General features: G+C 43.8%; 1 long non-coding RNA gene across 1 annotated transcript in view; it reads left to right on the top strand.

The window, feature by feature from the left end:
- Positions 1–22,782, top strand: part of LOC132210859 (uncharacterized) — an 85,158-nt gene extending 62,376 nt beyond the window's left edge. The window contains exons 2-3 of the long non-coding RNA XR_009447052.1: positions 20,959–21,091; positions 22,457–22,782. This is a non-coding gene — a long non-coding RNA (uncharacterized LOC132210859). The remainder of the gene's footprint in view (positions 1–20,958; positions 21,092–22,456) is intronic.
- Positions 22,783–25,820: the final 3,038 nt, after the last annotated feature.

Genomic DNA, 25,820 nt, shown 5'->3' on the forward strand with positions numbered 1-25,820 from the left:
TGAAACTATTTCTGATAACTGAGTAGCTTTATTATGGTAAGTGTAGTGTTGAAAGTTAAAGCAACTTTTTGACAGCATTTGAAAGGTTAACTGAACCTGGTTCTGTAACTAACTAAAGTATACCAGCACTTCATGCAATGATGTCGTTCTTGAATAATCTATAGCTTAAAAATAGTTTCAGTCAGCCCTTCATCCCAATCCTGGTTCACATCCAGTTCCAAATACTTACTCGTTCAGACATACTGTCACATATCAGTCTGCAATCCAGCTCTATCGCTGAAGTGTTCAATGCAAAACATAAGCATGGTGCATATTGAGCATAGTACTCTGGTCTAAGGTACTTTTCCTCCTTTTAAAGCTGTCTGTCTCCAAGTTTTTCTTTCTAAAGATTCTTCATAATATCATCTTCCAAATGCAAAGTACTTTTCCTTCCTTGAAAATACTCCAGACAAGAACAAACAGGTGAAACCAAAATGCTTATTGAAGGAAATATTGGAAAACGGCAGCTGGTCGAAGTTCTAGGATATCGAGTCCAATTGGCACAGGATGTGCATGGTGAAATGCTACACTTTGGCACTCAAGTTGGACAGTGAAGGACACAGTAGAAAGATATTTAAGATGAGCGAGACCATTTGGCCCATCTTACCCAACTCTCCGTTGCTTCCTATAATTACTACTTAACCGCTATGAGTGGATCCTAGAGTTATTGCACTCACTGCATTACTCAGAAGACTATTTTTGGGATAACAGCTTATTGAGGGAATAACTGCTTCTTTGCTTTAATTAGAAAGTTGGACTTCTCCAGTACTTTTTGCACACACACACACACACACACACACACACACACACACACACACACACAAACACACACACACACACACACACACACACACACACACACACACACACCTTTCTCTAAACACTGTTTAACTTCTGTAACGTTCAGGAGTGATTTCTTTAAAAGTTTTCTAAAGGCTTCCTTTTTATTGTTTCCTTACAAGGTGAGAACATCCAAGTTTCCTTTGAATTTTGCTTCAAAACTATGACACGAGGTATTAATCCAGCAAACAATGTTTGCGCTATCTCTTGGTCTTGGATGATTCTAATCCATCTGTCCATTTCTTCATGTGTTTGGTAATTTTGCTGCTGTTCAGGAAAACCACAAGCAGAACTGGTGGTAAAAAAGATATTCAAAGCTTTGGGCTGGTATTGAAGACTTAAACAAAACAGACTCTGACTGATTCAAAACATAACAGTGAAATGATTTCTGTTATTTAAATATCAATGTGCTGCAAAGCTGACTTCCAATTTGCATCTAATTGAGAACAAGTTTGGTAAAAGCCCTGGAGCTCCTCATTTGAATTTATTTTGAATTTGTGATTGTTTTCTTGTTGTATTCCATGCAAAGGTGTAATGTAATTGTAAGAAGAGATTCAAGAAAAACAAAATGTAAAATATTCCAAGCCATGGTCTTTTATCCTACCATAATCAAACATTTATTTACTTTCATGAAAAATGCTTAAATCGGAAACAAACTATTTAGAATGGACAGCTCAGTGTTCCAGACATACCAGAAAACCATTGAGAACTCAATGCCTGATCCTGAATCAGCTTGGTGGCACAATTGTAGAGGAACAGAGTAGAGAATGCCTTGTGTTCAGCAGAAGAGTCATTGGAGCTATTGCAGCTAATCCATCCTTAACTACATGAAGCAGATTCATTTGCTACACAGACCATGAAAGGTATTTTTATCATTGTCAGGCTTATTGGGCTCAACTACATTGTCTAGTCCCTTTCCTTCTCCAGCAGGTGTATGCCTCCAGCAATTCCTTTCATCAGTTCTCTAGGCACTATCAGAAGCATTCAATGATCTAGTCGGGATTCTTGCTCATAAAATCTTGCTGCTTACCATCTGAGAGCACCTGCTTCCGCTGCTTATTATTACCAATCGCTGTGTCCCCATCCAGTTCATGGCCTCTGTCTCTGACCTCTCCTTCAGGCTACTTCTCTGGGTTTCAGGCTTTGCTCACAAGTTAATAAGGACATTGCTTCTCAGTGACCCAATGGCTGACCAATACTCTGACCCGGTGCTCTCTTGAATCATTGTCAACTGCTAGTGAGGAGACAGTGCTCTGGAAAGAATGGCGGCACAAAAATGGCTCCTGGCCCCATGCCAGATTTAGACATCATGACCCTGAAGCAATGATAGCCTTTGTACTATATAATAATGAAAAAAAATTCATTCAGATCTTGAGGTGACCAAACTGTTCCCAGACGAAAGCTGGTAAACTTTAATGTGGTGCTGCCAACTGCTGTTCACAGTACCCTTTCAATGTCTAGTGTGCATTGGGGCGGCACGGTGGCTCAGTGGTTAGCACTGCAGCCTCACAGCACCAGGGACCCAGGTTCAATTCCAGCCTCGGGCAACTGTCTGTGTGGAGTTTGCACATTCTCCCCGTTTCTGCGCGGTTTTCCTCTGGGTGGTCTGGTTTCCTCCCACAGTCCAAATATGTGCAGGTTAGGTGGATTGGCATTGCTAAATTGCCCTTAGTGTTCAGGGGTATGTGGGTTATAGGGGGATGGGTCTGGGTCTGGGTGGGATGTTTCAAGGGGCAGTGTGGGCTTGTTGGGCTGAAGGGCCTGTTTCCACACTGTAGGGAAACTAATCACTGTGAAAATAGATTGTCTTGTTGCTATTAGCACATTCTGGAGGTATGGCTGGAGCTCAGTTTCAGTCCTCAGGCCTTGTTATTGAGTGTCATGCTCCCTCAAACAGATGGCAACCTTGTTCCATGTGTGGCACACGGTGGTGGTAGTTTAGAATCAATGAACAATTGTGTCAGAAGACACCAACTGAACACTCAAATCCTGAAGGCCAATGTGGTATCTTCAGCCTGCACCCAAATTTTCCTAGCTCATCGGGAGTAGGACATGACCTGCAGAACTATCTTCAGCCGTTAGACATTCAGTGGATAGGCCTGAAGGGAAATGAGCCAGATAGCTGGGAAATGCCCCTCACGGCCTCATTAACATAGAACAAAGAAAAAAGAACAATACAGCACGAGAAAAGGCCCTTCGGCCCTCCAGACCTGCGCTGTCACATTTTGCCTCTCCAGAGCTCCCACTGTGACAAGTCAGATATGATCAATCATTCAGGAAAGCCCAGAAATTCTGGGCCTACAGATTAGTCTGGTCTCCACATGACAAGTCCACTGCCTTGGTATATTCCTTCAAGACAGCAATGAGAAAACACCATTGACCTAATGATTCAGCAATGTTTGTCAATAAATAAAAAATGACAACCAATGTTGTTTATACTGAATGGAAACAGGTCAGCATAGCAACAAATCATAAATTGGCATCATTAACAGGAACCATGAGTATGAACTTAAGTGAACGCACTTTAGTTTGTAAATTCTGTTTAGATTCAAATCTCTGATCAAGTCATCAAGTGCACTCTGTGTTTATGGTCCTGGCAGGCACACACAGTATGCTTAATTTAGATTAGTTTTATTTAGAATAATTCTGATGGCAGAACGCTCATTGCCTGGTAAAAGAATGTGATACTGATCAGCATTGCTTGGGAATTAAAGTGGAATCCTATTGTTAGATTATTACAACAACTTTCAATTATATAACTTCTTAAAAGTGCCCCAAGGCCCTTCATCTTGCGATGTCAACAGTCCTGCCCAAAAACTCGATTGAAGATAATGGTTTTAGGAAGGGTTATAATGGGGAAAAGTTGGGCGGTAATGAGGTGGTTAGTTGACAAAGGAACAACTCCCAATAGCGGACTGAAGGAAGGAAGAAATGAGGCCAAAGTCAGAGAAACAGCCTTTATGATTAATGAGGAGGAAACAGGATGGTGTGGCCAGTGAGAGGGAAGAACAGGCCATGAAGAGTTTTCGATAAACGAATGAATGTTTTGAATTGTATGTTTGGAGGTGGAGTGAACTAGAAACCAGCATAAGTTGGTTTCGATAAGTAACTATTAAGATGCAGATAAGATGCAGGCTACAGAGTTTTCAATGAAATTAGGTCTGAGCAAAATTGGAGCTGATGGATGGTTGAGCCAGGAGTGAATTGAAATGGTCAGATTTGATGAGATAACAAAGTTATCAGTACGTTTTTAAAAGAAATTGAATTGATACATTTTTGCTGTCTTGCAGTATTCAGCAGTATTATTCAGCAGTATTTCGGTAGTGAATTTCTCATTGACTACCAAAATTTAAACCCCCAGTTGAAAGACCCAGTTGTTCCATAGACCTAGTGTTAGATAGTGTTCTTACAGGCATGGTGATGTTTACTTCTGAAAGAAAGATTTACCCACTGGATATATTGTATGTCACTTATATAAATACTGCAAAATATCCCGGCTATTTTAACGTGCAGTCTTCACAAAGGTAAAGCTCAAGAACTTGATAACAATGAACAAAAGCTATTTGGCACCCAATAATGATTAAATACAAGACGCCTACTGGTAGAATCATATACCACTGTGGCATTTCTGCGTGTAACATAATAACATGACATGTTGTAAGACATCTCAGACTCACAATAGTTCAAAGCCTACATTTCTGCAATGACGTTTTGGTGCAATTGTGGGCTTCACATTGTGTTTAGTTACATTTAAAAATGTTGTTTCAGCCATGCAGAACTTAAAAGCTATCACATTCACATGATGGCTCACAAATATCTGCATGAAGTTTTCAGTATGCTTCTCAAAACAAAGCAGTGCTGGATAGTTCTACGAGAATTCCAGAGCTGTGTTTCATTTGAATCTATCTCAGAGAGGTCAGGGCACTATTTCTGCATTCAGTCCTGGTCTGCTTTCTTTGGGTTAGCGATCATGAAGTGTTCACGGCACCTTAGGATGCTGTTAATTCCAACCAGAAATCCTGGGTCAGCATTGCAGCAGGACAATAGCCGAAGGATGATAAAGAGCAATGGGTTAGCCAAAGAGATGTCTTGAAGATCAATGAAGGATTAAGAATTCCTTTTCAAGGCTAAAACTTGCCTAAGGAAGAAAACACAGTTTGTTAAAGTTGTGGAGTCAGGAAAGATGCCTCTAGAAATTGGATCTTCCATCTTTTGTCTAGTCAGTCTGTGATTTTAAAGGAAACAAAATGAGAAGAAGGAATATGACAGGACCTGCCTGTATGCAGCCATCATTAATGACTGTGATTGCGGAAAGAGTAGCGTCTGTCATTTAATTCATTTACTTTTTATTCATTCATAGAACTTAGGTGTTACTAGCTAGGCCAGCATTTATTGCTCACTCCTAATTGATCTTGTAAAGATGATGTTCATCTGGCTTTCAGAATTGCTGTGGTCTATGAATTGTAGCTACATCCACAGTGCTGTTCAGGAGGGAGTTTCAGGATTTTGACCCAACACCAGTGAAAGAATGACAACATAGTTTAAAGTTAGGATGATGTGAGACTTGGAGGGAAAGTTCCAGCTGGTGTTGCTCCCATGTACTCTATCTGCTGTCCTTATCCTTCTAGGTGGTGAAGGTTGTGGATTTGGAAATGCTGTCTATGGAGCCTTGGTGAATTTCTAAAGCATACTTTGTAGATGGTACACACCATTTCTTATGACTGTTCAAGGTGGAGGGTTGTGAATGTGATATCAATCAAACGGGGCTCTTTTATCCTGTATGGTGTCAAGCTTTTGAAATGTTGTTGGGGTTGCACTCATCCAGGCAAGAGGGGTGTACCCCATCACACTCCTGACTTGTGCCTAGCACTTGGTGGATAGGCTTTCAGGAGTCTATTAGGGTTGATGGGGCCAATAGAGAGTGTGACACAATTTTGCTGGAGACTGATTATCTTCCACTTTTTACATCTATCCGTTCTGGTTTGGCTCCAAACTGATATATGCTTTCACACTTTCAATTTCATTTGTTGTCAGTGATGTCAGCTGGCCAAATATCCACCCTAACTTGCCAGTTGCCAATCTTCAATTGAAGTTAGTAAAGACCATTGAGTTGTAGTAAAATTTCTTCAATGATTGGCACGACATAGTGAAATTAACTTTATTAAGTTCCTTTGGATCTCTGCACGCACTGACCTTTCCAGCTTTTATTTTACCACTAGCATTGTTTGATATTGGAGGTTCATGATCATATTTATGGATCCTCTCTCTCTCTCTCTCTTTTTCTCTCTCTGTCACTCCCTCACTTTCCAGCCACTCATGTTACTGCATTGCCTTCTGGGGCTTGGTGATCTGTACTGTGTCAATCATCTGCCTGAAGCCTTTTGGGCAATGATTGCAAACAGGATGATCGAAGTCCCCTTGACCAGCTTTGTCTGAGGATTAGTTTACAGTTCTTCCTGAGATCAAAACCTTTTTTTTAAAGTATACATGGATAATGGAGTATGTATGGTGTCAGATGAATTGTTGATGTTAGTTCAGTGGGGCATCACGACCTCAGCGATTCTTATGTTTCCATTTGTTTACATATGCTCAAAATTTGGAAAGTCAGTCTTTACTGTCATGGTAGTAAAGTGGAATTACATGCTACGCAGTGAATACTAGAAAAACTCATTGTTAAAGGGACATCAATTTCCAATACCATGTTACCTACTCAGTCTGTTGGAGTAGTCTCTTCTAAATTACTCCCTTCTTTTCCAGCTCCATTTTCTTGACTTCCAGGCTGGTCTTGAGGGCATCTGGAAGTATCCTCCACAGATGTTAAATTGCTCTCAGACACAGGGGGATTTTGAATTGATTTTCACCAGGCAGACATCCAAGACCTTTAGAAACATATTTTCAATTTTACTCCAGGATCCTTCAGTAGGCAATGGCTTGAATGCTGCAAATCTCTTTTGCAATATGTAGGTTTAACTGCCTAAGTTTTATACTTGTCTTAACAGAGATAAGTGTAGTTTGTTTAATGTGTGCAATCTGGAATTACAGATAGAATCATAGAGGTCTACAGCATGGAAACAGGACCTTTGGCCCAAATTACCCTTGCTGCCCAGTTTCTACAATTAAGCTAGTCCCATTTGCCATAGTCCCATTCCATCCATGTACCTATCAAAATGTTCCTTAAATGATGAAACTAAATCTGCTTTAATGGCAGTAAAATGGAATTACATGCTACACAGTAAATGCCAGGAAAATTGATTTATGTGAAAATGCATGAAAATTCTTTTTTTTCTTTTCATTGCTTTGAGTGCTTAGCTTCAATTATTTTCTATTGGATGTGTAATGTTCCAACAGATAGCTTCAATCTCTCTTTTGAGGATTTCATTTATTGGTCCCCATCTTGATCCACTTTGCACAATGCAGAAACCTCATTATGTTGCATGAAGCAGCAGATAATAAGCAGTCAAAAATCTGTTGATAATGCAAATCGATTCAGCAAAATAATCAGTTTGCTTATTTGCTTTCTAGCCAAACTTTTGTGTGCAAGTGATTCAGCTTTTCACAATTAGAATGATGCTTTCCCTCTGCTGCACATGCTTTTGTTTCTTTTGTGCGATGTCCTCCATGATATTTACATCCTGTACTCTAGCCTTGATTTTCATCCAGGCTGCTCTGTAAATCTCTCTTCCCTATTTCCAAAATGCCGTTGTTGTCTCAGCATGGAATGTCCATTAGCATTATGCAAAACCTTTTCGTTTTCACCCAAAAACATAGAACAATACAGCACAGAACAGGATCTTAGGCCCTCGATGTTGCGTCGACATGTGAACTAATCTAAGCCCACCCCCCTACACTATCCCATCATCATCCATATGCTTGTGGATTAAATGCCCCTAATGTGGCTGAGTTAACTACATTGGCAGGCAGGGCATTCCATGTCCTTACCACTCTCAGAGTAGAAAGCCTGCCTCTGACATCTGTCTTAAATCTATCACCCCTCAATTTGCAGCTATGCCCCCTCGTACAAGCTGACGTCATCATCCTAGGAAAAAGACTCTCACTGTCCACCCTATCTAATCCTCTGATCATCTTGTGTGTCTCTAATAAATCCCCTCTTCACCTACTTCTCTCCAATGAGGACAAACCCAAGTCCCTCAGCCTTTCCTCATAAGACCTTTGTTCCAACCAGGCAACATCCTGGTAAATCTACTCTGCACCTTTTCCAATGCTTCCACACCCTTCCTGGAGTGGGGTGACCAGAGCTGTATGCAATATTCCAACTGAGGCCGCACTAGCATTTTGTACAGTTGCAGCATGACATCACAACTCCGGAGCTCAATCCCTCTACCAATAAAACCTAAAACACCGTAAGACTTCTTAACAGCGCTATCAACCTGGGTGGCAACTTTCAGGGACACCAAAATCCCTCTGCACATACACACTACCAAGAAGTTTTACATTGACCCAATATTCTGCCTTCCTATTATTCTTCCCAAAGTGAATCACCTCACATTTATCTGCATTGAACTCCATTTGCCACCTTTCAGCCCAATTCTGCAGTTTATCTAAGTCTCCCTGCAACCTGCAACATTCTTCCACACTGTCCACCATTCCACCAACTAATATGCTCTAGCTGTTGTTTGATAGTCTTGCAGCTTCAATACATACCAATAACTTCCCTTCTTGGTAGTTATGCTCCCATAATGGGATCCCCTATGCCTGGACAATCTTATATCTGATGAGAGCATCTTTCACTTTTCCAAACTCATGGTGGTCAGCTAGTTGTGTCAGCGTCGTCACATTCTGATCAGTATTCTCACTCACTCCGAGCTCTTATGTCAAACGCTATAATGTGGAGTAGGAAGTATGTCTTCATAGCTCTCAAAATCTGTCCTCTTTTTGCCCTGTCCTCCAGTCAGGTTTATGCTGCAATATGGCTTAAAACACTCTTTCCTGTGCTCCTATAATGGGATTCCTTCCTGTAATTGCTCAGTATCCTGTTCAATTCTGTAGCTATTTCATAGTTTTAAAAGTGAGAGTAGAAAAAGTTCTGTCCTGTCTCACATCTCCTTCATATTCACAGCAGTAAGGATGGGAAAATTTACAGCTGCCCTGACTCACCCAGCACTTCAAATTTGCAGACTTCAGTTTCAATTTTTCTTTTGTTTTAAACAATGGTTGACTCTGCTACAATCTGAAGATTTGCTTCAGTCATCTTTTTCTAGATGCTTCAACTGGTTGGTAAGATGCACAAAGTGGCTGGTTCACTTATGAGAGGTCTCTGATTTATTAGTTACATACCACAGCTTTTACACAGCCACAAGAGGTTTTGCAGGAAAGTTGCACTGGATTTCTTCACATTTACAGTGGGCTTTAGCTACAGAAAACAAAGAGAACACACCTGACCGGGGGAAAAACGGGACACTTCTCTCTCTATCTGTAACTTGTTTCAAGCTCTAAGCCGCCCAGTTACCGGAGAACCAATTACACTGTTATTAGCAGACATCACAGTGTGTACATTAATTCTCTCTTTGCCATCAAAGCAGGTATAATGAGGAAAAGGAACCTGAAGTTTCACAAAGTTCCACAGCAGCACTGGACCACATCAGAACTGGATCGCAGCAGCAATGGCTCGCAGCAACACTGTACCACGGCAGCACTGGACCACAGCAGCAACTGACCACAGCAGCACTGGACCACATCAGCACTGGACCGCAGCAGCACTGGGCCACAGCAGCACTGGACCGCAGCAGCACTGGGCCACAGCAGCACTGGACCACATCAGCACTGGATCGCAGCAGCAATGGCTCGCAGCAACACTGTACCACGGCAGCACTGGACCACAGCAGCAACTGACCGCAGCAGCACTGGACCATAGCAGTACTGGGCCACAGCAACACTGGACAAAAGCAGCACTGGACTGCAGCAGCACTGGCTCTCAGTGGCACTGGACCGCAGCAGCACTGGGCCACAGCAGCACTGGACCACAGCAGCAAAGGACTGCAGCAGCACTGGACCACTGCAGCACTGGGTTGCAGTAGCACTGAACCACAGTAGCACTGGATCGCAGCAGCACTGAACCACAGTAGCACTGGATCACAGCAGCACTGAACCACAGCAGCACTGGACTGCAGCAGCACTGGACTACAGCACCAATGGCCCGCAGCAACACTGGACCGTAGCAGCAACGGGCCGCAGCAGTATTGGACCATAGCAGCGCTGGACTGCAGCAGCACTGGGCCACAGCAGCACTGGACCACATCAGCACTGGATCGCAGCACACATCAACACTGGATCGCAACAGCAATGGCTCGCAGCAACACTGTACCATGGCAGCACTGGACCACGGCAGCACAGGACCACGGCAGCACTGGACCACAGCAGCAACTGACCACAGCAGCACTGGACCATAGCAGCACTGGGCCACAGCAACACTGGACAAAAGCAGCACTGCCTCGCAGTGGCACTGGACCGCAGCAGCACTGGGCCACAGTAGCACCGGACCACAGCAGCACTGGACTGCTGTAGCACTGGCTCGCAGCAGTCCTGGACTGCAGTAGCACTGGCTCGCAGCAGTCCTGGACTACAGCACCAATGGCCCGTACAGCAGCGTTGGACCACAGCAGTACTGGACCATAGCAGCACTGGACCACAGCAGTACTGGGCCATAGCAGCACTGGACCACAGCAGTACTGGGCCATAGCAGCACTGGACTGCAGAAGCACTGGATGGCAGCACACATCAGCACTGGATCGCAGCAGCAATGGCTCGCAGCAACACTGGACCACAGCAGCACTGGACCACAGCAGCAACTGACCACAGCAGCACTGGACCATAGCAGCACTGGGCCACAGCAGCACTGGACAACAGCAGCACTGGACTGCAGCAGCACGGGCTCGCAGTGGCACTGACCGCAGCAGCACTGGGCCACAGCAGCACCGGACCACAGCAGCACTGGACTGCAGTAGCACTGGCTCGCAGCAGTCCTGGACTACAGCAGCACTGGATTACAGCAGCACTGGTCCACAGCAGCAATGGACCGGATCAGCACTGGACAACAGCAGCATTGGACTGCAACAGCCCTGGACCACAGCAGCACTGGACCACAGCAGCACTGGACCGCAGCAGCAATGGCCCGCAGCAGCAATGGCCCGCAGCAGCACTGGACCGTAGCAGCACTGGCTCGCAGTGGCACTGGACCACAGCAGCACTGGGCAACAGCAGCAAGGGACCGCAGCAGCACTGGACAGCAGTAGCACTGGACTGCAGCAGCACTGGACAACAGCAGCAACGGACTGCAACAGCACTGGGCTACAGCAGCACTGGATCGCAGTAGCAATGGCCTACAGCAGCACTGGACCACAGCAGCACAGGACTGCAGCAGCACTGGACTGCAGCAGCACTGGACTGCTGTAGCACTCGACTGCTGTAGCACTGGACTGTAGTAGCACTGGACTGCAGCAGCATTGTACTACAGCAGCACTCTTCTGCAGTAGCACTGGACCACAGCAACACTGGATCGCAGCAGCACTGGCTCGCACTGGCACTGGACCGCAGCAGCACTCTTCTGTAATAGCACTGGACTGCAGCAGCATTGGACTGCAGCAGCTCTGGACTGCAGTAGCACTGGACTGCAGTAGCACTGGACCACAGCAACACTGGATTGCAGCAGCACTGGACCGCAGCAGCACTGGCTCACAGTGGCACTAGAATGCAGCAGGACTGGACTGTAGTAGCACTGGACTTCAGCAGCATTGGACTGTAGTAGCACTGGACTGCAGCAGCACTGGATCGCAGCAGCACTGGACTGCAGCAGCACTGGCTCGCAGTGGCACTGGAATGCAGCAGGACTGGACTGTAGTAGCACCGGACTGCAGCAGCACTGGACTGTAGTAGCACTGAACTGCAGTAACACTGGACTGCAGTAGCACTGGACTGCAACAGCACTGGATCGCAGCAGCACTGGACTGCAGCAGCACTGGACTGCAGCAGCACTGGATTGCAGCAGCACTGGACTACACTCAGCAGTGGCTCACAGTGGCACTGGAACGCAGCAGGACTGGACCGTAGTCGCACTGGACTGCAGCAACACTGGACCACAGCTACACTGGATCGCAGCAGCACTGGACCACAGCAACACTGGCTCGCAGTGGCACTGGACCGTAGTAGCACTGGACTGCAGCAGCACTGGACTGCAGCAGCACTGGACTGCAGCAGCACTGGACTGCAGTCGCACTGGACTGCAGCACCACTGGACCACAGCTACACTGGATCGCAGCAGCACTGGACCACAGCAGCACTGGACCACAGCAATACTGGATTGCAGCAACACTGGACTGCAGCAGCACTGGACTGCAGTAGCACTGGGCCACAGCAACACTGGATCGCAGCAGCGCTGGACTACAGCAGCACTGGCTCGCAGTGGCACTGGACCACAGCACCACTGGACTGCAGCAGCACCGGACTGCAGCAGCACCGGACTGCAGCAGCACTGGGCCACAGCCAGGACTGTGCCACAGACAGCACTGGATGACAATGTTTCACAGATACCAGATTTACCAACAGAATTCTACACCCTACTTAACATGAATGCTTTGGATGCCCAATGAACAATTGGATAAGGGTGCATACCTTAGAGCTCCTTGTGGAGGCAATGATATCCTTGGGAAGCCTCCCTGCTTCTCTGTGCGAAAGCACTATATGAGGCTTCTTTATGATGGATATGAGGGTGCAGGATTTCCCAACATAAAATTGTGTTACCTTTCTGACAGTCTTCTCAGATTATCTACTCATAGATCTTGCATCAGTGCTGTGACTGGAGTCATTGTGGCCTTTGTGCTACTCCCAAGACTATGTAGAAGGAGACAGTGATTGGAACTTTGTCAAAAAGCCCAGAAAGCACAGCAAACTCTAATAGCTGCCAGACAGCCTCCAAAGGGAGAAATATCAGGGGAAGCTTCAGGAAGGAAGCAAAGGAGAAGGGGAAGAAACAGAACACCCTTTTTGGGATAACTGCATTGTTCTGCTGGAGCAGTCCTGACATTAAAGCCACAACTTAAGGAGCTTGATTGCCAGTTCTGCTATGGCCCTAATGAAAGTGTGAGCAGTATTCTATCCTTCATTGTACATCAATCTGAGGGCTTTGTAACAACCTCAGGGGGATACCCCTTGTCACCCATTTGCCATCCCTGTCCGGCATGAGGATTTTAGAAGGAGGCAGGTACCTGTGAGTTCTTTAGTATGTAAGAATCATGGCTACTCCCAGGATATCTGGTGCAGACTTCCAGAATTTGCCATCACTGTGGAACACGGTGCCCTTCACAACTGAAGCTGACAAAATAGGGGATGCCTAGAGTGCAGATGAAGTGGGGATCAACAATAGTCTTCCGATAAGGATCAGAATAAGGAGGACTTTCCAAAACAGCATGTCAGAGCAATGCATTGCTGGCCTGAGGTCCAGAGATAACTTAAGTGCAACTTGCTTCCAGGATGAATGAGGCAGGTTTGGATTTTGTTTAATTCCTGAAGATTCTGTTTGTATTATGGCAAGCAGACGTTTTTTCGTTCAAGAAACATGTGGCCCATTTTACTTCTACTGTCCTTGACATTTGGTTCCTGGATAATTATCTTGTCATCCATCTAGTTATAAACTTGATATCTTGATGTGATCCCACTTTTAAGTATCTACATATAACATGTCCTGCTGACCATTGCGGTGAAAGCAGCAGTCAATGATATAGTATCGCATGGGTCTAAAGGTAAATAGCTCATAAGGCATCTTTTAGGATATCAGATTCAGATACAGTGTAGTGAAGTTTCTCATGATAGCCGGCAGGTTAAGAGGAATCGCTTTGACTCTTTCATCATCATTAACATTTCAAAGTTTTAGATTGTGCCTAGACTGCCATGCTGGCCTGAAATACTTAAGCATCTTGCAGACCAGCATTGAACAAGTGAGAGGCAATGTTTAGTGCAGTTTTGATAGACAGACCACTGCACTATGAGGTGGAGTAGACGTGTGAGATTCCCTGATAAACCAGAATTATTTTAGTTTCAATCAGCATTCGCAGTGCAAAAGATTTTCAGAATTAAGTTAGATATTAAGAAGATGTTTTTTAGACCCAGAATAGACTTTTGTCACAACAGGCTGCACAGACTGCAACAGTTCAAGGAAGAAGCTCACCACTTCCTTCTCAAGGGCAACTAGCAACTAGCAACAAATGCCAGTCCTGCAGTGATGCCGATGAGCGAATAAACAAAAAAAGGTTCTCCATAATTCTTATTACACCTCTCATTGTAAACATTAATTGAGCACTGAACAGAAAGATTCAGAGCACTGGTTGTATTAATGGGCAGAATGCCCCATAATCACCAGCGGCCTTCCTTTCCCTCTGCGCTAAAAGACAATGCAAGCCACTAAGGCTGGTAGCCTGTAACTAAACACTAAACTACCAATATGCTAAAAAAGCAACGTGACTCACACGAATGCTGGCAGCATTTAAGCCACTGCTAAAGACAGTGCGTGTGCAATTGGAATGCATAATAGTGGCTGGCAGCCCCCAAGGAAACTCGAAGCTAGTGAGTGTTGAGACTGAAATAACTCCACAAAGGCTGCTATCACATCTCCAAGTCAGCCTTAATTCACACGTGCACAGTATTTGACACTGGTCCGGCTTCCTCAGAGCCAGGTCTCACAGTGACAGACCCTATGACACTCCTGTTTATATCTGTCAGCCAGGACTCCCTGATTGGACCAAATTAACAGCCCTGATCAGGGAACTCATAATCAATGAGGTCCTGTAGCAGTTTCAGGGCAATCCCCAGTTTCCAAAGGAAAGACTGAAAGAAAATTTACCTTTTGTGAAGAACTCATCAACCAGGTATCTGTGCAGGCATCTGGGAACAGAGATTTTCAGATATATGAGACAACTCGACCAACAAACCAGCACCCGCCAGACATTGTATCAAGGGACGGGCATGGAAATGGTAATGAACCCGAAAGTGTGAACAATGGAGCCTATCTAGTTAATGGGATAACGATTTACTTTAATTTGAAAGCAGTTTGGGAGGCTCCATGAAGTCGTTAAAATTTCAGTTAAGTGAATTCGGGACAGTATCGACCCTTTTGTTTCCACGAATGATGAGATTAAACTGGCCCCAGCAATCACCAGAGATGCTTGTGAAATGGAATTATCTGAGGGGTGGAGCCAGCCAGTCCTTTGGAATCGCAAGGATAAGACGGGCAGCAGGGCCAGCTACCGGGGCTGCTCTTCTTCTTTTTCACTCTCCTTGCCCTGAGCTCGCTGCTCCCCTGGACACCAACTCCTTGGGGCTGAAGACATCGATCCTGTCGGTGACCTCAGACTTCGAAAGTCCGCAACAACACCTGAGGCAGAGAGGGAGCCCCACTGGACAAGCAACAAGTCCCTGTGACACCGTAAGAACCCTTTTCAGGCCTGGGACACTCATACTCTGGAGTAGTTGGTTAGGCATAGAGGGGATGCTGGTTATGTGAGTCTTAATTATAAGTACCCTGTAAATTGTGAAGGTTACAGATTTATGTTGTGTCTGCTCCGGTTTTCTTATATTTTATATCATAGTATAGAGTATAAGTTTTAAGTTTTATAAGTTTAATCGATGTATTGGGCAAGTTGAATTTTCCTGTAATAAAGTTCACTGGTAATTTTGGACTCATATTTGAGTCCATCTGCGCTCCTTCTGGATAGACCAATTTTGGCTGAGTTCACAGCAGGTCCCAGGCTATAACTCCAGTGTCAAGGACCAAAGGGTAATCCGGGCAATTTGAACCGCCCACTCAAGGATGGATTGCCGGCCAGGATCAGCAGTTTAATCTCTCTTTTTCTCTCTCTTGGGGGTACTGCCTGAGTGGGTAGGTAGCAGGTGGCCATTGTCCCACTAACAAGAAAGGGAATCGCCCAGGCATTGGTGGCGAACGCGATCACTGTGTGGAGAAAAGTTCCGACTCGCTGGTCAAGCTATAAACAATGAGATCATTTCAGCGCTCTCTCCAGTGGAGTTGCCCTAGTGCGGCATTCTGGGTCTTTGAAATTTCAGAGCCTGCTGGAGAGAGGCCACCATGGTAATCGGGGAACACCAGACACAGGCCTGCGTGCGGAGTAAAGGTAAGAGGCCCCTCCACAGTCCCACCTAGCTGACCTTGGTACTATCACTACAAAGACAGCAAGCTAAGAGCGATAAGATGCATCCTGTGCAGATGCATGAATTCTGTGTTTGCGTCCCTGCATATAAACCAACCTGGCAGAAGCTTGCAAGTTATGGATATTCCTAAACTTTAAAGTAATGTGTTGAAGAACTGAGATGGTGTGAGAGTTGTTCCCAGAGCAGGCATGGTGATGTTGTGAGGCTGGTGGTTTGGCAATGCTGAGTTAATGAAGGGTCAAGGAGGATGATGGTCATGAGCATACTGGGACTGGTCAGTGGTGAGATCCCAAAGTTGCCATTTAAGGCTTAAGGGGAAGATCACTAAGTTTTTTCTGGACATCAAATTTCCGACCTTTTCCAACTTCCTCATTGTTGCTCATGCTGCACCAGGGAGGGGAATGTTCTGTCCGATGCTTCAAACAAGTCCTGGGTTAATGTTAATAATGTCTTTCTCAGTCCCGTTTCACCAAGCTTCACTTCGGTAAATAGAGTTTAAAATATGACATCTGTAAGATGTGGGATCAAAAATGAATTATACCATGTGAAATAAATATGAGCCTCTTCAATACATACACTCACATATCCCTCTGTCTGGAGATAATGGGAACTGCAGATGCTGGAGAATTCCAAGATAATAAAATGTGAGGCTGGATGAACACAGCAGGCCAAGCAGCATCTCAGGAGCACAAAAGCTGACGTTTCGGGCCTAGACCCTTCATCTTGATGCCCGACATCAAGAACATTTTCGGAGCAAGGCTCCTAAGACCATCAGGAATCATTGTGGCCCACAAGCCCACAGCCACTCTACAACAAATACTTACAAGGATTAAAGACCCCATTCCCACAACATGCAGCACGGATGGGTTTACCATGCAATGAATGCCACAAACATTACATCGGACAGACAGGAAGGAAACTAGCCATTGGAATTCATGAACATCAGCGAGCAGCAAAACGGTACAACAAACTTTCTTTGATATTGGTACATTCAGATAATGAAGGCCATCAATTTAATTGGGACAAAGTAACTAAGAGTAGCCCAAACATAGACACACACGGAAATTCCTAGAGGCATGGTTCTCCACCCATACTTCAATCAACATACATATAGAATTGGACTCCATATACAAACCCATACCGATCAAAACCAGAAATCACACAACTCACCATAACGGACTGGATCATATAAATTCCAAGCGGTGTAGAATAACATTGCTTCATTGGATGCTCCACTGATGATGTCCCCTAGCATGGTGACAAAATGTCTGAACAAAAACAAGCCAGCTCGGCGAGCAAGTCAACACCCTCATCTTAAGTATGCATTTAATATAGCCCTCAGATATTTCAATGTTTGCGCATCAGTACTGTTGTAAGTACATTGACAAACTATCCTCAGTTCCTTACATCCCTATGAGTGGGAAAATAAACCCAAAATTATATTTTTCACTGTCACCTGGATTCAGTTCAATGTAACTTATTGGTTAACTTGGAGGCAAAGAGTCGAATTCACAATCCAGTTCAGGATTTGAGTATGTATCCAGACTTGCAATATCGTTAGAACTAAGGGAGTGTTGCTAGATTAGTCATGGCCTCTGTATGTGTAGCTCTGGTGGACTAACTATCCCATAATATTGTTTAAAGAAGAACAGAGGGCTCTATCCACATCTGAGCTAATATTCTTCCTTAGCATCAGACAAGAAAAGCATAGTTTAATTGGTCAAGCCTTTCATTTTCTGTTTGTGTGAGGCAGACCTGTGCATTCTATTACAACTGATAAGAGTGATTCCAGTTTTTCAAACCGTTAATTGAATGTGAAGCCCTTTGAGACACCATAATTGGTGTGGTAAAGAAATGAAAGCCCTTTCCTCTTTACCACTTTCTTCGGAATAGTGATTAGAAGTATTCCTCCCCAAATTATGGTCATTTTTGGTTTGCATAAATCTTCATTATATCACTCTGAGATATCAATGGACCCCATGCCAATCTCCTGTTAAGAGAATATTACTCTTTGCTTTAAATAATCAGGTGGAATTAATGCATACATACTCCTTCCAAATAACTCCCCTCAACTGCAATATTCTACTAATTCAGAATATAGAGACATAGCGGTGTCTTGGTAATGCCACTGGGTTAATAATTTTCTGGACACTATTTCAGCCAGTGGAATTTGAATCCAATGAATAAATCTTAATGTAAAGCGAATCATGACAACTATCATTGATTAATTTTAAAAAAAATCTGTGTGTCTTTCCCCCACACAAAAAAATAGAAATTGCTAGAGAAACTCAACTGGTCTAACTGCACCTGTGGAGAGAAAACACTACCAATGTTTCAAATCCAGTCACACTTCTTGAGAAGCTTTGAAATTCTGGAGTGTTGAAGAAGAGGCACTACAGCCAAAACATTAACTCCATTTTCTCTTAAGAGATGCTGCCAGACCTATTAAGTTTCTCTAGCGATTTCTGTTCTTGCTTTATTTTTTATCAGATCTCCAGCATTCACAGTTCTTTGTTTATTGTAGTGTTTTTCCCTAATGTCATTTAGGAAATAAATCTGGTCCACATGTGGCTCCAGACCTACAGCATTGTGGCTAACTATTAATTGCTGTCTGAAATTTCCTACCAGGGCACTTAGTTCAGAGCTATTGGCAATGACAAGAAATGCTGGCCTTCCCACTGATATTGTTTCTCATCAAAGAAGAAATGAAAAATTAATTCAAAATGTATTGCTTCTCTCAATATGAAGCAGGCACAGGACAAGCAGTTTGAAGATTAATGTTTAATAGGGGCACAGTGTTAAGTACAGTCTGGGGAAACTACAGATTGAGATAAGGTATCCCCAGTTGGAAGTTGTATTAAACTGGTTCATATCCATGTACAGGTAAATGGAGCATCTGTTACAGGGTTATGTTTCACAGGATAAACTTCAATAGTTCAATGGAAAACCTTATTGTTACTCACTGCACTGCAGCCTCTCTGGTTACATTTGTCCATTTACGTATGAATGTCTTTTCTGAGTTGATATTTCCCCTTGGCTTTCCAGAGTAACAAACCTAAAATTCCTTCCGAATCAAAGACGCATTGTAATTTTTCCACCAATTACATTTTTTACTGCATCTGAAATGTTTTCACTTTTAAATGTACCTGAATTAATAGATGTTTTTGTCAAAGTCTATACAAAATGGTGAGCAAAAGACAGGTCATTAGAGACAAGTGCTAGCACACTCCCTTTACTAACATCTTTGCCATTGTTCAGTTTCTGTAGAAATGGGTTCTCATAATATTATCAACTGAATTAAAAGCAGATATTAGTTTTCTGGCTTCCATAATTTTAGTTCCCTTCATTTATCCTTTAAATAGCTTCCCTCTTTTGAAGTCTTCAAAGGGGATATCTTATGAATTACACTGTAATCCAAAACATTTATCAGGAGGTACTAAATATCATTAAGTATATACACTTGCCATCCACTGTTTAGAACTTTAGCAGTACAGAGTATCAAACGCATAAATGCATTTGAGATATTGATCTGTAATTACTAAATGGCATGACTGAGGGGCTGAATCATCTACTTCTGAATCATTATATTCTATTTAACAGGGATTCCTGTGGTATATTTTACTCATACTTTTCTCACTTGTGATTTCTATTCAAGCTCCAGCACTGAGCCCATTGGTAATCACTGAGTGACCCATATCTTTCAACGTTGCTGTGTATTCCCAGACTATGCATTGTATTATTATGATGAACAAGGAGTTTCCAAACTTAAGGTCACCATCTCATGAACAATTCATGTTTTGAATATCTCTTCCCTTGAGGTAGTAATTGCAGGCTATGAAGAGATTCCCACTCTCATTAGGCCTGATTAAAATGTCCAAAACCACAACTGGTCCTCACTATTCCTCTGCCAAATGCTACCAATCGAGAAGGGCAAGGGTAGCAGATGTGTAGAGACACTGCTGCCAACAAGTTCCTTTCTAAGCCATGCGCCATCAGGACTTGGGACTAGATGATTGTTCTTTCCTTGTCAATGAATCAAAATTGTAGCAGCTTTGCAGGTGTATTTACATCAGATGGCAACTTCCCACCATCTTTCAAGGTGAATTAGGGATGGACAACAAATGCTGTCAGCAATTCTGAAATCTCATGGAAGATTTTTTTAAGTGCCACATGCGATCCATTGGTTTTATGGCAGAGCGATTGTCTGTGTGAGGTTTGAACATTCTCCCCATGTCTGCGTGGGATTCCTCCCACAGTCCAAAGATGTGCAGGTTGGGTGGATTGGCCATGCCTAATTGCTCATAGCCTCCAGGAATGTGCAGGCGAAATGGGCTAGACATGCAAAATGCGATAATACAGGAATAGGATAAGGGGGTGGCTCTGGGTGAGATTCTTTTGAAATGGTCGGTGTGTACTCAACAGGCCAAATGGTCTTCTTCCACACAGTAGGGATTCTGTGATTCTATGATCTGTTAAAGATGTATATAAGCTGCTATCTGTAAAATGTATAATACTGTACGATATAGAAAAACTTCTGTCTGCCAATGAAACATCTAACCAAAAATTGTCTGCTGTGTGCTAGGAAAAAGACATATTTATCTCATTTGACATGTAACAGTTTATTATAATTTTTCTGTACATCAATATTTTCCATTTCTTTTCTACATTTTTTTTGGTTCACATAGTTTTATTTTTCACTTCATTTTTGTTCTGTGGTGTCTCGTATTAGTTAACCATTGTGTTTTTGAAATTACATTATCTGGTTCAATTTAATTGTTATTCACGTATGTTGTTCTGAGCAAATAAGTATGACTGGGAGACTTATGATGTTCTGTCTCAAGAACTGAATGGATATTTTCGCAATTACTCATTTGAACATGATAATTTTTGACATTTTTGTTACAGATATTGTCATATTGGTTACCAACTACCTGTGTAAATAGCAGAGAAATGCTGGATAATCAAGAGCTAGGATTTGATTGAATGTTCCCGTTTGGGATCATTTCAACTTTAACACAATACACACTAGGCAATTCAGGTTGGTCTAACTGCTAATTTTATTCTGTAAAATAGAATAGAATAGTCTATATTGTCAGGCACACATGAATGAATGCAGTGAAAAGTTTGTAATGTCGCCTCTATTCATCATCTCAGGTATAGGCTAGCTAGGTAGAGCTACTTTAAATTTGAAGTAGTTAGAAAAAGATTAGCATGGGAATACAGAGTTTAAAAAAGTCCAGAATGATAATAAAAAGTATCTCTAAAGCACACAAGTTATAGTCCTTTCTCAGAACACAGCTGCTTCTGCACATTAGCCTCTGCCCTGGACTCATCTCCAGGACACGTCCCTTCCAGCCAGCCCCGACTCTCTCTGCTCCCACTCCAGGCTCCGGCCCACGACTCAGCTCCCAGCTCTGTCCTGCACTCACTCTGCTCCCACTCCAGGCTCCGGCCCACGAATTCAGCTCCCAACTCCTGGCCCGCACTCACTGTGCTCCCACTCCAGGCTCTGGCCTGCGACTCAGTTCCCAGCTCCCGGCCCACACTCACTCTGTTCCCTCTCCAGGTAGTGTCCAGTGACTCATTTCCGGGACTCAGCCTGTGCTCACTCTTCTCTCGGTCTGGGCTCTGGGCTCTGGCAGTGACTTGTTTCTGGGGCTTGCCTTGAAGGTTGGCCCGGGCTTGGTTTGGTCCCCTCTGGGCCCCGGCAGTGACTCGATTCTCGTGCTAGCCTGCTCCATTCTCCATTCCCTCTGGGTAGGGTAGTTTGAGAAGTTAAAAGTTGAGGGTGGGCAAGGGTGAGGAGCAGAAAAACTGCAGCAATAAAGGAGAAAAGAAAGATAAAGAGAAAAGGGACTAACGAGCAGAGGAGCTCTGGCTGGAATGTCCTACTCTGCCAACATTTTAGCCTGTGTAAGTATTGGGCTTGACAATATTTCACCATGAACTTTCAGGAAGGATATTATTAAATTGGAGAGGACCCAGGCAAGATTTACAAGGATGTTGCTGGGAACTGGAGTCTATTTGTTATAGGGAGAGGCTGGATAGGCTGGGATTTTTTTCCACTGGAGCATAGGAGGTTGAGGGGTGACATTATAGAGGTTTACAAGATCATGAGGGGCAAGGATAGTTAATAGTAAATGTATTTTCCCTCGGGTGGGAGAGTTCATAACTGGGAGCATATTTTTAAGGTGAGAGGAGAAAAGTTTAAAAGGGAACTGGCGGTGGCGGGGGTGGGGGGGGAATATTTTCATAGAGAGGGTGGTTTGTAAGTGGCATAAGCTGCCGGAGGATGTGTTAGACACAGATATGGTTATGTTCCCATGCTACGTGACTTTATGACTTTATGTCTCTGAAGAAATCTGAATTTGTTTGGTCCTAACCTCACTCACTTTCATTGCAGAATGGTTGCATTGGAAGAAATTGTGCTGGCACCAGTAAAGCTCATGAATAATCCTGTGGTGGAAAACTGAACTTCCTACCTCACCAGGAAGAAGAGTTTGTTAGCTCTAAATAATAATGGAACATGCCTGAATTACAAGTCATCACAAACTGGCCTTCATTCCATTCATGACCCTTTACTATTGCTTGATGTGGTCAAGCAAATTTGGTCCAAACTGGCATCAGCAAGCCGGAGAAATCAAGTCTGACTGTAAATTAGCCAAACAAAATTTAACAGCAGCCTGCAGCTGATCAGCTATAGAGAACGGTGGAAATTAGGGCAACCAGTTACAGCAAACCCAATGGTTGTGCACTGGAGACGTCTTGATCAGACATTCTGGCATTTTGACTGCCTGAGTATGTGCACTTTACACACCCGATATAGCAACAGTGAAGGGTGTTAGTGGGCCCCCATTAGATAATTTGAACCTGCTGCTATGTTGGGTAGGGTACTTGCGAATTAGAATGCAGGATGTTAGAATTTGTTTGTGAAAATGTTAGGGAAAAGAGTGCGTTATCCCTTTAAGATGTGATGTGCTTTTCTAAGCTTGAAGAATAAAAGTAATATTCTTTCTCAGATGGACAGAGCTAGATGGAGATTAAGTATTATGAGAATTTGGAAAATGCTCACATAATGTTTTAACAAGGAATAGTTTGTTAATAAAATCAAGTTGAATCGTGAAATGAATTCTGTGTCCCTTTGTCCACCTCACTGATAAGAGAGCTTGGGTGAAGTGTTTTTAATACATAAATTAGTTAAAACATCCAAAGCATGGACAACATTGGTATCCCTAGATGAGCTTTGACTATAAATATTTTATAACCTCTGAGGTCAAACCCTTTTCAGAGGCAGTAGATCTCTCGGTACCCGTAGAATCTTTCCCCCAGATTCTTACCCTTACCCAGTTACCAGAATCCAGGACAGCTAGAACAATAATCCAATTACATCTATAATCCCGTTTACTGAAACAATTGTCATATTTGAGACCACAGCCGACCCCCTACCCCCGACATGTTTTCCGCTTTGGTTCTCCTCATGCTCGATGTTATGGACGGGGTAAAATGAACATTAAAGTGCGTGAGTCCCACAATCCATTCCACCTTCTACAACTGTCCAAGTGTGGGATTCAACAAGGGACAGCCCATGGAAGAATTGAATAAGTAGAGGCTGCGAAAAGCAGAGCACCCAATAGCATTTGTCAGGTGCCTATATGCACAGTTCACAGGAGTCTTCAGTGACCTAAATCAGACTGTGCTGACACTGCAAGGCAGGGACATTTGAAGGCGAAAGCTTGTCTCAAATGCTACTGAGGCTGTGAGGAAAGCCAATGAAAATTTTGGCCCAAAGACAACACCTACACAGAACACTGATCTCGGGAGAAAGAGATTCATAAATGCCAACACCCCAAAATCAGACAAGGTAAAACATGCACCAGTAAAACCTCCTGTCCTGTGTGGAGGAATGTAGGTGGTGACCGGAACAGGGAGAGTTATTATCAGAGCCATCCACCTCCAACCCATCCTGCAGTGAGAGAGGTCCTAGGAAACAAAAGCCAACGCAAGGTCAATGATACAATTTTGGGTCACTTTGTCAGAAATTGTAGGGTACTCCATCAACAAGCACCATCGCCAGAACAAGAACAGAGACCCAACCCCCAGCTGTGAGAGAGCCCGGTGAGACAAGCCGCTGCACATTTCGTGACACAGCCCTTATTTGTTAATCGTCAGTCTGATACACATGCTAGACCGTGGCAGATCCAGGCCGCCCCACAGTAAGGAATGCTGTATCATGTGAGATAATGTCGGGTGATGCTGGCTGAAAGGGAAATTGGAGACCATCCTGTCGTGTGTGACTTTGTGAGTGCAAATGTGTATGCATGTTTGTGTGTGTGTTTGTGAGTGTGTATTTGTGCACGTGTGTGCAAGTTTGTGTCTGGGCGTGTGTGTGTGTGTGTGTGTGTATGTATTTGAGTGTTTGTAAGTGTCAGTGTGACTGTATGTGTGTATGCATGTGCGCATGTTTGTGTGTGTGTGTGTGTGTGTTCGTGAGCGTATATATGTGTGCATGTGTGTTTGTGAGTCTATGCGTGTGTGCATGTGTGCATGTTTGAGTGTGTGCTTGAGTGTATGTGTTCGTGCATGTTTGTGTGTGTATATGTGTCTGTGCATTTTTGTGTATGTGTGTGTTTGTGAGTGTATATGTGTGTACATGTGTGCATATTTATCTGTGTGTTTTGTGAGTATATATGTGTGTACATGTGCACATGCTTGCATGTGTGTTCATGAATGTGTGTGTGTGCACGTGTGTGTGTATGTGTGCATGTTTGAGTGTATGTGTGTGTGCATGTGTGCATGTTTGTATGTGTGTGTTCAGTGTATGTGTGTGTGCATGTGTGTATGTGTGTGTGTGTGTGTGTGTGTGCACATTTGTGCGTGTGTGTCTGAGTGTTTGTGTGTGTGCATGTTTGTGTATGCGTTTGAGTGTATATACGTGTATGTGTGTGTGTACCTTTGTGAGTGTATATGTGTGTGCATGTGTATATGTGTGTGTTTCAGTGTATGTGTGTGGTTGTGTGTGTGTCTGAGTGTTTGTGTGTGTGTGCATGTTTGTGTATGTGTTTGTGAGTGTATATGTGTGTACGTGTGTGCATATTTATCTGTGTGTTTTGTGAGTATAAATGTGTGTACATGTGCACATGCTTGCGTGTGTGTTCATGAGTGTATGTGTGTGTGTATGTGTGTGCGTATGTGTGCATGTTTGAGTGTGTGTTTGTTTCTGTATGCGTGTACGTGTGTGTGTGCATGTTTGAGTGTTTGTGAGTGTATGTGTGTGTGCATGTTTGTATGTGTGTGTGTGTGTGTGTGTGTATTTGTGTGTGTGTATGTGCCTGTTTGTGCATGTGTGTGTGTGTGCGCACATTTGTGCATGTGTGTCTGAGTGTTTGTGTGTGTGCATGCTTGTGTATGCGTTTGAGTGTATATACGTGTATGTGTGTGCTTGTTTGTGTGTACCTTTGTGAGTGTATATGTGTGTGCATGTGTGTATGTGTGTGTTTCAGTGTATGTGTGTGTTTGTGTGTGTGCGTGTCTGAGTGTTTGTGTGTGTGTGTGCATGTTTGTGTATGTGTTTGTGAGTGTATATGTGTGTACGTGTGTGCATGCTTGTGAGTGCATGTGTGTATGTATTTTTGTGGATTTATGTGCAGATGTGTGTTTTTGTGTGTGTGTCTTTGGTGTGTGTGCATGCGCATGCCCTGCTTACATGCCAGGGCCTGGCTCTTCCACCTTATCCTCATGGAAGGTCAGAATGATTGCCTTTGAAAAGG

Source organism: Stegostoma tigrinum, chromosome 22 (genome assembly GCF_030684315.1).
Source record: "Stegostoma tigrinum isolate sSteTig4 chromosome 22, sSteTig4.hap1, whole genome shotgun sequence".
In the NCBI taxonomy this organism is placed as follows: domain Eukaryota; kingdom Metazoa; phylum Chordata; class Chondrichthyes; order Orectolobiformes; family Stegostomatidae; genus Stegostoma; species Stegostoma tigrinum.